The following is an 18,592-nucleotide window of genomic DNA, read 5'->3' on the forward strand; positions in this document are numbered from 1 at the left end:
TGGAAAGCTTTGGTTGAAAATGAGATAGGAAAAAGGTTGAAGTGTCTTAGATCAGACAATGGAGGTGAATATTGCAACAAAGAGTTTGATAGGTATTGTTCATAGAATGGAATTGGTAGAGAGAAGATAGTTACAGGAACAGCACAAGAAAATGGTGTGTGAGAAAGGATGAAAAAGATAATCATGGAGCATGCAAGCTGTGTGAGATTGCATGTAGGATTTCCTTTAAAATTTTGGGATGATGCTCTAGATAATGCTGTTTATCTAATAAAAAGAGGGCCTTCAAGTTCCTTCGATGATGGAATTCCAGAGGAGGCATGGACAGGTAAAAAGGTAAACTACTCATTTTTAAAAACTTCTGGTTGTGAAGCCTTTGTCCACATTAATAAAGAAAATAGAACAAAGCTTAAGGAAAAATCAAAGAAATGTACCTTTATTGGATATGGTGTTAATGATTTTTCTTATCGCTTTTATGATTATGAAAAACACAAAATCATTAGGAGTAGAGATGTCATATTCAATGAAAAGTTTTTGTATAAGGATCAGCAGTAGGAAAAGAAACAGGAAAAAGAAAACAGAGAATACACAGTGCTTGATGAGATCACAGAAAAAGTGATGGTGCCTGAAAATCATAATGATCAGCAACCAGAATAACAACAACAATGACAACAACAAAAAGTACCTCAAACACCTAAAAGTGGTGTTAAAAGATCTACCAGGATAAGTAGACCCCATGAATGATATTCTCCTTCATTATATTATGTATTGTTGACTGATTCTGGTGAACCAGAATGTTATGAAGAAGCAGTGCAGGTAGAAACCAGGAAGAAGTGGGAGTAAGCCATGAAAGAATAGATGGACTCCTAAGCACATAACCAGACAGGGACTTAGCTAGGTTGCCTGCAGGTAAAACAACATTGAAAAATAAATGGGTTTACAAGTTGAAGGAAGAAGATGGAGGTAGAAAAATGTATAAAGCTAGACTTTTGGTGAAGGGGTTTGCACAGAAAAAGGTATAGAATTTGATGAGATATTTTTTCCTGTTGTTAAAATGATTTCAATAAAAACTTTTTTAAGTCTAGTAGCAGCTGAAGATTTGCATCTTGAGCAGTTATATGTAAAGACAACCTTTCTCCATGGGGATTTAGAGGAAGATATATATATGTAGTAGCCACAAGGATACGAGGTAAAAGGAAAGGAGAAACTAGTGTGTAGGTTGAAGAAGAGCTTTTATGTCTTAAAACAAGCTCCAAGGTAGTGGTATCTAAAATTTGGCAAGTTTATGTCTGAATAAGGTTATACTAGATGTCACTCTAATCATTGTGTTTATCTCAAAAGGCAAAATGATGGCATCTATATTATATTGTTATTGTATGTAGATGACATGCTTGTTGCAGGTTATAACATGCAGGAAATAAATGTGCTCCATAGAAAATTGACAAACTCATTTGCAATGAAGGATTTGGGTGCTACAATACAAATCCTTGGTATGAGAATAACTAGAGATAGGAATAATCGAAAATTAACATTGTCTCAAAGTGAGTACATAGAAAATGTATTGAAAAGATTTGATATGCAAAATGCAAGACTAGTTAGTATACCTTTGGCTAGCCATTTCAAACTAATTAGGGAGGTGTGTCCCAAGACTCAGGAAAAAATGATTTATATGTCTAAATTTCCATATGCATCAGCAGTTGGAAGCTTAATGTATGCAATGGTTTGCACAAGGTCTGATATTGCATATGTAGTGGGAGTTGTAAGAGTTCCATATGCATCAGCAGTTGGAAGCTTAATGTATGCAATGGTTTGCACAAGGTCTGATATTGCATATGCAGTGGGAGTTGTAAGTAGTTACGTGAACAATCTAGGAAAGGAACATTGGATGGCGGTGAAGTGGATTCTCAGGTACTTGAGAGGTATCACAAATCAAGCATTATGTTTTGGTGGTTCAAACATTACTCTACATGGATATGCTGATGCAGATATGGTAGGTGATAGAGATAACAAGAGGAGCACCACAGGGTATGTGTTCACTGTTGGTGGAACAACTGTCAGTTGGGTTTTAGAACTGCAAAGCGTTGTTGCAATCTCAACAACAGAAGTAGAGTATGTTGCTGCTATAGAGGCTAGTAAGTAAATGATTTGGTTACAAAGGTTTCTGGATGAATTGGATAAGAAGCAGGAGTTGGGAAGGTTATACAGTGACAGCCAGAGTGCCATACATCTTGCAAATAACTCTGCATTTCATTCCAAGACAAAAAATATACAACTCAAGTATCATTTTATACGGTCAGTGTTTGAAGATGGACCTTTGAAGCTGGAAAAGATACACACTAGCTAGAATCTTGCAGATATGTTAACAAAAGTTGTAACCAGGGAGAAACTGAGATTTTTCTCGGTTTCAATTGATCTTCAAGTATGATGAAGAAGATGAAAAAATACCAGGTCCAAAGTGGAGTCATTGTCCAGCAAATGAAGCAGTGATGGAGTTGCTATAATCAGTCTTCAAGTGGGATATTGTTGGGTGTGGAGCTTGATTATCTTATTTATCCAAAGGTATCACCACATTGGACCCTAATTTGTAATGTGGTGGCAAAGACACTCATAATATTTGTGTTGCAAGGGGGGTCTAAGGGGGGCGACTACAATATTTGGGATCCCTCTCCTTGGCGAAGGATCGGGGCAACGCCCCCGAAGCTAAAAATAGATGTAAAATTTCCTTGTAAAATGTTGTAATCTGGGTCGTTCATTAGGCGGAGATATGATGGTATAAGTTATGTTTAATTTCGGGTTTTTTGCGCTAGAAGGAAACCCCTCCCTATATATGAGGGAATTGTATTACGTCTATGTAGATTTGTATTCTAAGCGAGAAAGAGAGAGGAGATTGTATGAGAGAGAAGAGGGAATTACAACAGATTTTTTGTAGGTTGTATCTCTTCATTTTGTTGGATAATATAAAAGGAAGGACTGGCTGTTTCTCCATGGATGTAGCCCAAATTGGGTGAACCACGTATATTTGTGTCTCTCTTGCTTGATGCGTTTTCCATGTTTATATTTCTGCAATATATTTTATGTGTTCCATTTCCTTGTAATATATAATTTTCTGGCATCTTTTGCTAAGGAAGAAGCCTTTTCAAGTTTTAATTGGGATTGAATATTAGTAAGGGATACCAACAATTTGGAAGCAATCATTGCAATACTTATCAATGTAGAATAGATCATCTCCCCAACCTGCCTGTGCATGTCAATTCGATCTACATGATGGACATCCTTTGCATCCAACTAAAATGCAGTTTTCTTGTAATCTGCTGCAGGTTTAGGGTGGAGGACCTGTGCCTGCAAGAATTCCATCTGAATTCTTCTTTTCTTAGTGTCGAAGGATGATAAGAGCCTATTCCATGTAGAGAAAGTTTGTTTCTAAAATTGATCATAAGTGCTGACTTTGAGAAGCTCATTTCTATGTTTTATTTCGTTATACTTGTCAAAGATACTTGTTCCCTTTGACCTTGGATTAATTATGGTGTCTGAGATATATCTTGATTCTCTTGTGAGACTGAAGAGAATGGAGATCCTGTAAAGATGCTATCCCTTGCTGGAAAATGTGGAGGCTTGAATCCATCTTAGGATTTTCCCTTGCTTTCTTGGTGTAAATTTTGAATTCTTTGGGTGAAACCTATGGGACTGAAGGAGAGTATTCTTCTCGTGGCCTTTTATTTGCTTTTTCCTAAGGTTTGGGAGTTTGTGAAGTAGCTGTAGACAACAACTGCTCCTCTGCTTCCTGTAGAGTATTTTCTTCCCACTCATCTTGGTTCATGTATTTCTCGATTTCGGGCCTCTCAGTGTGAACATATGTGGTGGATTTTTGTTCCACTCTTAGTTAGAGATCATACTAAAGGGGTCATATGAAGAAGTGAAGCTCAAGGTAAAATTCATCTGTTTTAGGAGGATATCCGCTTCCTCTCCTTCTTTCCTGCTGTTACAAATAAATGGATACAAAGTGCACACGACGAAAGCAAGAATGCGGAAATAAACAAGATCCATGACTGATACTTTAATCACAGAGAGGGAAGAGACTTAACGAAAGCAAGAATGTGGAAATAAACAAGATCCATGACTGGTACTTTAATCACAGAGAGGGAAGAGACTCCTCTATTGCGCAATCTAGCATCACGAATATGTTTTTGATTATATTTGATTACGAATTCCAACAAGAGTATTAGTTCATAATAAATACCAGGTCTGCTTAATCGCTCCAATATTTGACATTTCTTCTAAACAATATCCTCGAGCTGAAACATGAACTCTGGCCCAACGGTCTACTTCTGTGACTTTGCGACTTCTTCAACCTTAACAAGGCTCATACAAGTTCGAGAATAGAATCCAAAACAATCTACAAAGGAGACATAGATTTACAGAAATGGAGGAATCTTTATTGATGAACTTCAAAACTAAAGTATTACAATTTGCTTCTCAAGCAATACAAAGTTACTTCTCTAGCAGAAAGGCTCTCTAAATTTCTCAAAACCCGAATGCCTCTCTTCCCTAGTCTTCATCTATTTATAGATCCTCCTAGTTCTGGGTTTGGTGATACCTCCATATCGGATATGAGAGAATCTTACTTTACATCAAAATCAAATCCTTACATCAGATATGAGAGAATCCTACTTTCGGGTAACTCGGAGGACATCCGCACAGTATCTTACTTTACATCAAAATCAAATCCTTGCATCAGATATGAGAGAATCCTACTTTCGGGTAACCCGGAGGACATCCACACAGTGATTCAATCATAAAATATTTTATATTTATTCTTATCCCTTTATTTAATTATATATGTCGGATTGATTACACTGTAAGAGATTCTTTTTCAGGGAACCTTACGAAAAACCTGTCTGCCACCAAAGTCGGACAGAAAGACATTACAAAATGACAAAATGTTCTAGTTGTTCACAAGAATAATGATGTTCTCTGAACCTAGTCAAGGAGTCATTATTAAAATACTGTGAGTAAATTTCTTCCTCACATTCCCAAATTGGTACTTCAGCATATTTTGGTACTTCGTCCTGAAAAAGTAGTGGGACAAAAGGTTTTAAATCTAGATCTGTCATGGCATGAAATTACTCATAGTCATGTGAAGAGCCATTCATATTTCCCTCAAATCTTCTGAAGAAAAGATTTCATGTAATAAACCAATGAAAGGATCCATTGGCACAGGGTGCTACAAGCATGTGATAATTGGTGATATTTCTTCTATCCAAAATCCTTTTGTATAAGATTCCTGATTGATGTGCCTGTGGTTCTGTAAATCCAGGAAGTTGTAATAACCAGAGAGAGAATGGGTAAAAACATAGAGGATTGATACCATAAATGTTCGACCATTCTTTAAACCATTCAGGTGTGGGGTCTTGTTCTTCAATTTGTGTAACTTGCATCCCATGATATCTAAAAGAAAACTGCACATTATAGAAAAACAAGTTAGTTTTATTTTCAAAATACATACCTGTATACCAGGATTTCTCTTGGCGTTCATGATCTTTAGAGTTTTGAAGGTTGGGTGGCAATAGGAAGCGATCAATGTAGATTTCGCAGCAGATTAGATTTTCATCTGCATCTTTGTGTATTGTGAAATCAAGATTTCTCAAATCTCGAAGAAAACTTAAAGCTTTAAAAGATTAATCATTTCTTTGCATTTGATCATCCCATGAGAAATAATGCTATCCAGTTCCATGCCGATATTTGATTTCTTTCATTGGAAACCAATCTGCTTGATAATCGAGTAGAGGTTTCTACAGATTCAAAATGTGAGAACCATCAACACATTCAATGTGAATCTCATTTTCTAATCTTCTTATGACGTTACATCTGATATTATTTACATCATTTATCTGTAAAAATTCCCAACTGAGAAGATCTGCGAAGGAATTCTTAACTCCAGAAATAAACTCTACATCAAAACGATACTGGGCCAATGTCATTATCCATCTAACCATTTCTGCATCTTCAAAGTCATATTTATGGATAGCAAACTTAAGGGCTTGGCAATCTGTTTTGACTGTAAAATGTTTATAGATCACAAAATCTTTGAATTTGGCAATGCCAAGGCAGACAACTCTAAGTTCTTTCTTTAGGTTGGACCAATTTTTTTGTGTAGTTGACCAAATTCCAGAGGCATACTGGCAAATTTCATATTCCATTTTCTTTTTATTAGGATCATGTTGGCAAAAAATTTCACCCCATCCGATATCACTGGCATCTGTAATGATGGTTTTAGGCCATTCTTCATTGATTGTGCTTAAAGGAGAAATATTCCTAATTTTTCCCTTAATTCTGCTAACTGCCTCTGTTAAATCCTCTATCCACGGAATTGGATATTTTTGCAATATTTTATTCAATAAGACTCTTATCGGGCACAATGTCTGACAAATTTGGAGATGTAATTCAAACTACCCAAGAATCTTTGTAGTTGAGTTTTATGAGTGATTCTGTCTGGAAATTTATCTATGAAATCAAGACTATGTTGCATAATGTAATATGATCCATATTGAGCCACATATCCCAAGAAATCTATCATAGTCTGAAATAACTTCATTTTTGAATATGATAAAACTATACCTTTTTCTTTGACTCTCTTGTAAAATATATTAAAATGTTTTATATGAGAGGGAATATCTTCAGAATGAATTAGAACATCATCAATATATTTCTTCAAGAAATCATCCATACCTTCAAAAGTTTCATCCATAATCCTCTGGAAGGCGGATGGAGCATTTACTAGTCCAAAGGGCATAATATTCAATTCAAAATGTCCTCCTGGTACTGAAAAAGTTGTTTTCCACTTATCTTCTTCTTTTATCCCTACTTTCCAGAAACCAGATTTTAAATCAAACTTGGAAAATATTTTTGACTGTGATATCTGAGACAAAAGCACTGAGGGCTTTGGCAAGGGATAAGAATCATAATCAAGAATATTATTCAGAGGCTTGTAATTTACTACCAGTCTTGGTTTTCCTCTGATAATCTCTAAGTGTTTGTTGACATAAAATCCAAAACAAGCAAGAGGGATATGAGATTTTCTGATCAAACCTTTTTGCAGTAAGGATTTTATTTCTTCTTTACAATACCTGAGTTGTTCAGAATTCATCGGTATTGATTTTGACATTCTGAGTTTTCCATGAAATTCCTTTTTCAAAGGCAATTCTACTTCATGTTTATGAATATGCCAAAAGGCATATGGATCTTCAGAACAACAAGATTTTAGTTTCTGAGAGACCTCACTTATTTCTTTTTCAAATTTGTCTTTCAGAAGATTTTCATCAATCTTGAGCATTTCTTTCTTCTTCTCCATCTTTGCCAAGGTATTCTGTAACCTGTCAATTCTGCTCAATCTATTAGGAGAATTGGAATGAATAAAAGGATAGAAATAATCTATACCTTTGAAGAGAAGAAAATATCCCCATTTCTGTGATTTTTCATCATAAGTGCTTCCATGTCTTCTGAAATTGCTCAGGAAAGGAGTTCCTAAGTACATAGCACAATCAAGCCCTATGACTAATGGAGCATGAACTTGAATTCCTTCAGATTGAGAAACGAAGACATCTATTATAGCTTCTTCTGTTGTCTTGATTTCTCCACTTGCAGTGACAACTCCTGGACACTTTGTCTTTTGTCTTTGAGGATAGGGAATTATAGTGCCGCTTACTATGTTCAATCTTGAACCTGTATCAATTAGAACCTTCCATCATTCTATGGAAGAACCAATTCTGATTTTCATTTTTACACAGTACATTACATCTGCGTTCATTACATTCATTCCTAATCCAGATCTAAGATCTTCAAATTCTTCATCTAGAATTTCAAAGTCTTTAGATTTGAAAATCCCTTTCATTGGATCATGATATGGATCAGGCTGTCTTTCTAGTTCTTTTTGTTCTATCTATGAAGATTATCCTTTTGTGGGTTGTGCATGTAAAGAATGTATATTGTGCCCCTGATGTGCTTCAATGCATAGCCTTCTATTCTCTCTGACTTCTTTTTTGAGATCTTTGATAGCTTGGCTAATTGTAGGAAGTGTTTGAGGAAGATCATCTTCAATTGTTTGTCTGAATTGTCTTGTTAGACCATCAACTGAAAATAAGGCCGTAGAAGGAATATAGCTATGTTGATGATTTATTTGTGTCTTTTGTTGTTCTTAATATTGTTGTGACTTGGACTGTTGAAGATGGTTCATCAGCAATCCTTTACACATTTATTTGAGTTTTGGATCATCAACATTAACCATTTGTGTAAAATAATTTCTAGAAAGCTCATCATGATCTAAGCTTTCATTTGATAGTGGTATGAACATCCTGACTGCATTACATTTGCAAATGTCAGGATCACTGCATTCATAGAGTTCTTGAAAACATTCATTACATTGTGGATCTTTGCAATATTCAACTTTAGAATCTTCTTCTTCATAAACAACATGTATTTGGTCATTTAGATCATAATAATTTTTTGAATCTGTTAATTCTTCACAGCTAGAAGGGAGATCAATAATATTTACCTTGCCAGATTTATTCTTATAGCTAAATTGTTTCTTCTTACCAGATTGTTGTTTGTCTTTTTTCACTTTTGGACAATTTGGAGAAATATGTCCTTTTTCATTGCAATGGAAGCAAAATATTTGCTTCTGTTTTGGCCTTTGATGAAACTGGCATGTTTTTTTGTATTCTTTGGGAGGCCTTCTATGAATGATTTTTTTGTTTTCTACGGATCTAAAAGTTTGCTTAGAGTAAGCTTTCTTTTTAGAGCAACGACGATCATATCCCCCTAAACTTTTAGAGCCATGTAAATGCCATTGTTTACATAGTTGTTGATAGCCATGTGGTTTGTGGCAGCGCGAGCAACTTTCACCTGAGAGCAGAGTTCAACAATGAAAGCTTTAATAACTTGTCTTATAACACCAAATTTATAGGCACCAATCTTTCTAGGAAGCTTATTCAAAATGGCAGTAGTTACCCAATTTGGTAAAGAAGCAATGAAGATTTCTTTCCATTTGGGATCTAGAATCATGTCAGAAGAAAGAGTATGCAGATGATGGAGATATTCCATAAAATATTCATCAAAATACTGCATATTAGTAAGCTTCATGGATGTAAGTGTGACTGCAGCAAGTTCATTATTGGTTTGAGGATAACCACAAAAATTGACAAGAATGCCATGCATTAAGCAACCAATCATGTTATTCATAGGTAATGAAGTCTGTGGATCCATATATGTAGTATTATCTGGGTTCATTACCACAGATGTTTCCAAGAAGGAATGAGGACAGGATCATAATGAATTTGTGCTTTAAGCCAAGAATCAAGGAGTCCTTCGAATCCACTGATGATTTTCCTAGTTGCATTTATTGGAGAAATGTCATTTGCTAAATATGTGCGGTAACAGACCAACATAGAACTTAATGTAGACAGTATTTCTACTTCAGAACAATTGTCAATATTCCATGAGTATGTGGAAGAAGCAGACCAATATTTATGATCTTCTGATTTCATGACAACCCTTTTATTAGGAGCAGGTGACCAAGAAGAATTCCAAGAACTTCTATCAATAACTTTATGTACAATTGTATCTTTGGGTTCTTCTTCATCAGAAAATGAAATCAGATTAGGAATGTCTTTTTCTATCTGAAAAGTTTCTTTATCAGGAGGAGAAAAATTATTCACAAGAAACTCTAAATCTTCTAGAGTAAGAGGAGCAGAGGGTGCTGCTTCAAATTTGTTGAGTATTGTATCAAAACTAGAAGGCTTATCATGATCATCTCCTAATTTCAACCACTCAGAAACTGTTATTTTATGTCCAAGGCTTGAAGAGTTTAGACTGGAAAACATGTCGGGATTAGCCATAGGAGCATAAACAAAGGTAGTTTCTGGTTTAGGAAAAATGATATCCCTAGGATTCTTCATTTTTTATTGAAGAGTAGTAGGAACAACATGGAAAGGCAATTGATCTTGAGGATATGAGAAATAAGTAGTAGCTTTAAAAGTAGGATCAGGAGTGTTTTTCTTTTTCAGACTTTCCACAGAAGTAGAGACAACCCAAACTTGTTTCTTTACTACTTCAAGTGATGTTTTAAAGCTTGTCATCATATCTTGATTCTTATCAGCTACTGAATGTACTTTGCCAATCCATTTGGAATTATCATTAATCCCTTTTTCTAAAACATAAATAGTTTTAACAATATGCATATCATTTGATCCAAGAGTTTTTATTCCATCTAGTAATTGATCTTTGGTAAAATCTACCTTTTGAAGAATTTTATCAATTATTTCTTGGAGCATTTTATTTTCTCTGGCTGCATATTGATGATTTCTTTCTAGATGTTTAATCAAACTATCTAGAGCAAGATTTGTCTAGTTTGTTGCTGCAACCAATTCCCTGACTGAAAGATGAGATTGGTTAGATTGAAGTGGAAGTAACTTGAAAATATTATCATCTTGTCTGATAACAAGATTTTTCCAAGGAGGAATTGTTGTCTCAGTGCTAAGAATAGTTCCATATATTAATTCCCATTTGTGTTGTGGCACTTTTGTCTATAAGGCTGACCCTTGCATCATATTCACTCTAAGGGTTTGACAGATGTGTTCTAACAAAAGCTGCCCTTTAATCTTGACAAACTATAAATGTTTCGGAACATTTGATTTTTGCAACATATTTTTATATTTATCATCTATGTGAGGGATGATAAGAGGTTTAGGAATTTCAACTGTATTTTCCTTAATATTTGTTTTTATATCTTCACAAGATAGATTCTTGAACTTTTTAACCAAAGCCATTTCTACTTCATTTGTACTTGGATAATAGAATTCATAAAAAGAAATCCATTGGTTATTCTGTTCCATCCAAGCTTTCCAATTTTCATTGTTGACTTTGTTGATTGTTGACCTATCTTTCTTTGAATAGGTTTTCATTTCTTCACAATATCTATACTCTTGCTGATGAGTATACAGATCCCAGTTAAACAATTTCTTATACCATTCATTTGATGGATCATAAGGACTTATTCCTTTGTATATCTTAAGAAATTGAATGATTTCTTCATCAGAAGGAAGCTGTAATTTACTAGGAATCCTATTCCTAGGATCCAATTTGTAGCTGGTGTTGGAAATAATACTGAGAGGGGGGGGTGAATCAGTATTATCTAGCAACTTAATAAATCTTCCTTATTTGATCTTTGAATTATTTTAGAATGTCAGTACCATAAAATAATGAGCATGAAAAACAGATAGTCACACCAAAGAACACAAGATGTAAGGTGGAAACCCAATGTGGGTGAAAAACCACCTGCTGCAATATGTCTCTATCTTCTTTCAATTTAGAAACTTCTTTTACAATGATTTTGTACTGGTGCAGTCCTTTACCAGTACGCAGGCTGCAACTTGCAGAGAGCTACAACTCTCTCTCTCTCTCGTTTTCCAGTCTACTCCTGGAAGGGAGCTACAACCCCCTACTTCTTTTCATAAAGCATCAGATGATCAACAAGTACATAACAGATATAGATCACTACAGATATCAGATCAGCAACAACAGAACTAACCCAGAACACCTTATCAATAGAGAAATTCAATCAACAGAACATCTTAAAACAGAGACGCAGTTTTTCTTTCTGTGGCCTGCGACCAGACGCCGTTAACCTTCTGCTACTCTGCGTCCACACGCAGATATCCTTCTGCTCCGCTGCGTGCCCACGCACTGTTCCTTTGACTGCTCTGCGTTCTGTTGCTTCAGGGACGCACCCAAAGATACTATCGCGCCGCGTCTTTCGCTACAGAGACGCACCTGAAAACACTATCGCGCCGCGTCCTTCTGCTTCAGAGACGCACCTGAACCTTGATCGCCCTGCGTCCCCACGCAGGTCTCTCTCTACTGTGCTGCGTCTCGGCGCACTTGCCCTTTATAGTACCTGCGTCCCGGCGCACTTTCCCTTCACTGAACCTGCGATCCTTTAGATATAAATGATATGAAGGCTTCAGGACAAACCCAAACAGTCAGATCTACAGATCTGATCATGCGCCATAGAGATCACAGTCCATTAGAAGATTCGCCCTCTTAGATCTCACCAAATAAGATATTCAACCCAAGACGATTGCTCAATCCAAATGAACTCCTTTGCTTTATATAGGCAAGCTCCTCCCCAAAACATGGAACAATACCACGAGCCGACACCATAGAAACATAAAACCGTCGGCTAGATACCACACAAGAAACCCCCACGTGCTTTTCTTTGCCTTGAAATGTGTGCACTGGGTAGACGCACCCCCTGAACGGCTGGTCGGCGTCCCTGGACGCGGGTTCTGCATGGTATACCTGCGGGGACGCACTTTCTGAACCGATTGCCTGCGTCCTTCTTAATTTTTCAACAAACTGAGAGCCTTACCACTGGAGTTGCCATCAAGTACAACATCTGTAACATACAGTCATACCAGATAACATAATGCCAACAATCTCCCCCTTTGGACTTGATGGCAACCTCAACCTGGCAACCTCAACCTTACAAGCTTCAACTTCATTCTCCCCCTTTGACATCAAGGGCAAAGGGTATGCTCCCCCTTAGCTCATGCTCCTCCAGATCTGCAACAAATAACCAGAAATCCACCATGAAAGAGATAGAGACATATTGCAGCTATTTCCAAGATCTCCTTCTCCATAATGCCAACAATGCATTATGTGCTCCCCCTGAGCCTTGTACCACCAATAAGAAGATGTTCAACAATAAGATGATGCATCAACAACCCCCAGCTTTTGCCTGAGGTATTCAAATGTGTCCCTGGGCAATGGTTTGGTGAGAATATTAGCAACTTGTTCCTTGGAAGGAACATACTCCAACTTGACTTTCTGTTCAAGCACTTGTTCCCGGAGAAAATGGTACTTGATTGGTATGTGCTTGGTTTTTGAATGCATAACAGGGTTCTTTGAGATGCTGATTGCACTTGTATTATCACATAAGATGGGGATTGGTGGAGTACAAGTGATTTGAAAATCCTGCAAAGTCTGCATCATCCAAAGGAGTTGGGTGCAACAAGATGCAGCAGCAACATATTCTGCTTCAGCTGTAGATAAGGCAATGGAACTCTGTTTCTTGCTGAACCAAGATACCAGTCTGGAACCCATAAAGATCGCACCACCACTTGTGCTTTTCCTGTCATCCACGCTTCCGGCCCAATCTGCATCTGTATAAGCATGAAGAGTAAGATCTATATCTCTAGGATACCATAAGCCATAATTTTGAGTCCCTTGAAGATATTTGAAAATTCTCTTTACTGCCTGAAGATGAGTCTCCTTCGGATTTGCCTGAAATCTTCCAACTATTCCAACTGCATGCATGATGTCCGGTCGGGTACCTGTCAAATATAGTAAACTTCCAATCATAGATCTGTAGGTTGGTTGATGTACTGCTGCAGATTCATCATTTGCACTGAGACTACATCCTGTGACCATGGGTGTACATACTGGTTTTGCATCTTCCATGCCATATTTCTTCAAAATCTGCTTGAGATACTTGGTTTGAGATAAAAAGATTCCTCCTTCCTTTTGTTGGATTTGCAAACCAAGGAAATATGTCAGTTCTCCTAGCAAGGACATTTCAAATTCTTTCTGCATGACCGAGGCAAAGCTTTGACTCATAGCTTCTTCATTGCTGCCAAAAATAATGTCATCTACATACACAACAAGTATTAGCAATTTGTCATTTTCAACTTTTATATACAGATTGCTATCTGCTGAACCTTTTGAGAAACCTTGTTGATGAAGATATTTGTCCAACCGGTAGTACCAAGCCCTTGGAGCTTGTTTGAGACCATAGAGAGCCTTTTTCAATCGGCATACAAGATTTGGATCATTTCCAAGAATGAACCCATCTGGCTGTTCAATGTACACTTCTTCTTCCAAGTCTCCATTCAGAAAGGCTGATTTTACATCCATTTGAAATACTTTGAAGTTTTGAAAACTTGAGAGAGCAAGGAACATTCGGATGGCCTCAAGTCTTGCAACAGGAGCAAAAGTTTCTTCAAAGTCTATTCCTTCTTGCTGCGCATACCCTTTACAAACAAGTCTGGCTTTGTTTCTAATTACTTCTCCATTTTCATTCAATTTATTTTTGAAGACCCATTTTGTTCCGATAACATTCTTATCCTTTGGTCTAGGAACCAGCTCCCAAGTGTTGTTCTTTTCGATTTGCTCAAGTTCTTCATCCATTGCTTTCACCCAACATTCATCTTTGCATGCTTCTTTCACATTTTGTGGTTCAGTAGAGGAGAGTAATGCCAAATAGCTTGAGGCTTCTGCAACTGTTCTTCTTGTTTGTACACCTGCTTCTTTCTGCCCCACAATCTGAGATTCTGGATGATTCTTCTGAACATATCTGGATGGAGTTTTCTCTTCTATTCTTGTCTGCTCCTCTGGTTCTTCTTGAGGTTCTCCTTGGGGTTCTTCTTCTTCATTATTCTGTCTTTGAGGGTAGCCTTCATCTTCTTCTATATCTTCATGATGTACTTGCCTAGGAATATATCCCTTCTCATCAACCACTACATCAATGCTGTCAACAATTCTGCCAAGTCTTTTATTGTAGCATTTGTATGCTTTGCTATGTGGAGAATAGCCAAGAAGAATGCCTTCATCTGCTCTAGGTTCAAGTTTGCCAAGCTGCTCATCAGTATTCTTGATATAGCATTTGCTCCCAAAGATTTTGAAGTGCTTTACCGAAGGAGTCCTGCCACTCCAAAGCTCATGAGGAGTTTGAGTGCTGTTCACCCGGACATTTGTTTTGTTGAGAATAACAACCGCAGCATGTGCAGCTTCACCCCAGAAAGTTGCGGGAGTTCCTGATTCATCAAGCATAGCACGAGCCATTTGTTGGATTGTTCTGTTCATTCTTTCAACAACTCCATTTTGCTGAGGAGTTCTAGCTGTAGAGAATTCTCTCCTTATCCCATGTTCATCACAGAAATCGAAAAATTCATTTGAAGTAAATTCCCCACCTCTGTCGGATCTGAGGCACTTAATTTTGTGACCTGATTCATTTTCAACCAAGGCTTTGAAGGATTTGAATTTTTCGAATGCTTCATCTTTGTGCTTCATAAGTCCTAACCAGACAAACCTGGAGAAATCGTCAATAAATAATATCAAGTATTCCTCTCCTCTAGGTGTTCTTTTCCTGAATGGACCACATGTATCTGTATGTACTAGCTCAAGAGGCATGCTAGCTGATCCTTCTTTCTCTGGAAAGTTAGTCCTGGTTTGTTTTCCAAACTGACATGATCTGCATATGGTGTTGTCAGGAATTTTGATATCTGGAAGATCACGAACTGCCTGATATTTGCATGCTTTCCTTATTTGTGAGAAGCTTAGATGTCCCAACCTTCGATGCCATAACCAGTGCTCTTCATCCTTGCTTAGATAGCATTGTTGTTGTCCTTCTTCAAATATGTACAGATTATTTGGAGTTCTTTTGCCTTTGAGTACTGTTTTACCTGTATCAAGATCACGAACAAGACATCCATTCGATCTGAAAATAACCTCGGTTCTTTGATCACACATCTGGCTGACACTTAGAAGATTATGCTTCAATCCATCAACATACAAAACATTTCCAGCTTTGACCTTTCCTTTTAACTGAGCAATGCCTTTTCCTTTTATAGTTGCAGGAGTATCGTTTCCAAAAGAGACTTTCTTTCCTTTTTCTAGAACAAAATAAGATTCAAGTTTTTCTTTATCACCTGTCATATGCTTCGAACATCCACTATCAATGTACCATAGATTTTCTTGTCCCTCTGCATAAAATGCTATTCCACATCTTTCTATTTGAGGTTCCTTTATTCTCCATGTTTTGGTGCTTGAGGCTTGCTCCTTTTTCTGCTGAAACCTGCTCCTACATTCAGATTCTTCATGACCAAAGTTATTGCAAATAGAACATTCGACTTCATTTTCAAGAACCGAAAAGTTGTTATAGGTCCTTTTTGTCATCCATTTTCAAGAACCGAAAAGTTGTTATAGGTCCTTTTTGTCATCCCTGTCATACTTCTTTGTTTTTGAGCTTCCCTAGTCATGATTGTTTTATATGCAACACATTGAGCTGCTTTGTGACCAAAATTATGGCAAGAAAAGCATTGTCCATTGAAGAAGCTTCTGCGGTTATTGAATCTACCTGCCAACTGATTGTAATTTCTATTTTCATCTATTCTTGAACCAAACTGAGAAGATTTTACCTGTGGCTGGTTGTAGCTTTTGTTCACCCTTAAGATGGATTGCCCCTGATAGTTTCTGTTTGTATTTTGTCCCTGCTTTACCTGATTATCTTCATTGTTCTTCTGCTCATTTCTTCTTGCCGCATCAAGATAACTTTTTGAGGTGGATGCTTGAGAGGTTTCTCCATTGTAACCCAAACCTGTCTTGTTTAGAGGAGACCGCTGCACATTGATAATCTCATCCAAAGTTTCAGATCCTTTGACAAACTTAAGATTAATAGCTTTTGTTTTCTCAATTTCTTTTCTGAGACCAACAATTTCACCTTCTAGTTTTTCAAGATGTTTTTCTTTTTCATCAATTTGAAATTGTAGAGTATCAATGATCACATTCTTTTCTTCTATACATCTCTTGAGTCTAGTAATTTCATCATAGAGGTTATTCACATCTACAGCATCCTCATAATCATCATCTTCAAATGCCATTAACAACTTATATTTATTACCTTGTTCATCTTCATCACTGTTTGATAAACCATCACTATCTTCATGGGTGTAGTAGCTTTTCTTATTTGCACTTTGTTTCTTGTTCCATCTAGCAGGTTCCTTTCCTTTATCCTTATAAGGACATTTTGCAGCATAATGACCTACTCTTCCACAAGCAAAGCATTTGAAAGGTAGCTTACCTCTGAACCTTCCAGAACCCCTTTGAAGATTTCTGACAAAATTTGATTCTTCTTCCTCTTCTTCTGGAACATGGCTTGTTTCATAGTAATCTTCTTTGCCTGATGCCTTAAAAGTAGCTTCCCTTCTGTCTGATGGACCTCCCTTTCTCATTTCATAAGCAGTTAGAATTCCATGTAGCTGAGACATAGTGAGAACACGGAGATTTTCCTTTTCTTCTATTGCAGATACTTTAGATTCAAACTTGGGGGATAATGATCTTAGAATCTTTTGAACTACTATAGCCTCTTTTATTTCTTCACCCAAATTTTTCATACAATTAACAATCTCATCTACCCGAAGAAAATAATTAGCCACACTTTCATCATTATACATCTTGAGAGTCTCATATTGAATCCTGAGAGTTTGAAGTTTAGCTTGTTTTACCTGTTCATCTCCTTCATAGCTCGTGACCATTTTGTCCCATATCTCTTTTGCTGATTTGAAGTGCATTACCTTCATGAATTCTGTTTGGGATATACTTCCTAATAGAGTACTGACTGCTTTTGCATTTGTTTCATACTTCTTTTTCTCAGCTGGATCTGTAGGAGTAGCTGAAGGAAAAGCATAGCCTGTTTCTACAATGTCCCAAACTTCTGTACCAAGAGATTGAAGATAGGCAGTAACTCTTACCTTCCAATAATTGAAGTTTGTCCCATCAAAAATCGGTGGCCTGATTGATGCTTCTCTCTCGTAGTTGCTCATGATGAACGATCTACCTTCAAGCGATCAAGCTTCTTTGAAGGACCTGCTCTGATACCAATTGTTGGAAATAATACTGAGAGGGGGGGGGTGAATCAGTATTATCTAGCAATTTAATAAATCTTCCTTATTTGATCTTTGAATTATTTTAGCATGTCAGTACCATAAAATAATGAGCATGAAAAACAGATAGTCACACCAAAGAACACAAGATGTAAGGTGGAAACCCAATGTGGGTGAAAAACCACCTGCTGCAATATGTCTCTATCTTCTTTCAATTTAGAAACTTCTTTTACAATGATTTTGTACTGGTGCAGTCCTTTACCAGTACGCAGGCTGCAACCTGCAGAGAGCTACAACTCTCTCTCTCTCTCGTTTTCCAGTCTACTCCTGGAAGGGAGCTACAACCCCCTACTTCTTTTCATAAAGCATCAGATGATCAACAAGTACATAACAGATATAGATCACTACAGATATCAGATCAGCAACAACAGAACTAACCCAGAACACCTTATCAATAGAGAAATTCAATCAACAGAACATCTTAAAACAGAGACGCAGTTTTTCTTTCTGTGGCCTGCGACCAGACGCCGTTAACCTTCTGCTACTCTGCGTCCACACGCAGATATCCTTCTGCTCCGCTGCGTGCCCACGCACTGTTCCTTTGACTGCTCTGCGTTCTGTTGCTTCAGGGACGCACCCAAAGATACTATCGCGCCACGTCTTTCGCTACAGAGACGCACCTGAAAACACTATCGCGCCGCGTCCTTCTGCTTCAGAGACGCACCTGAACCTTGATCGCCCTGCGTCCCCACGCAGGTCTCTCTCTACTGTGCTGCGTCTCGGCGCACTTGCCCTTTATAGTACCTGCGTCCCGGCGCACTTTCCCTTCACTGAACCTGCGACCCTTTAGATATAAATGATATGAAGGCTTCAGGACAAACCCA

Source organism: Pinus tabuliformis, chromosome 7 (genome assembly GCF_031772625.1).
Source record: "Pinus tabuliformis cultivar Carrire ecotype Pingquan chromosome 7, CPIR1, whole genome shotgun sequence".
Classification (NCBI taxonomy): Eukaryota; Viridiplantae; Streptophyta; class Pinopsida; order Pinales; family Pinaceae; genus Pinus; species Pinus tabuliformis.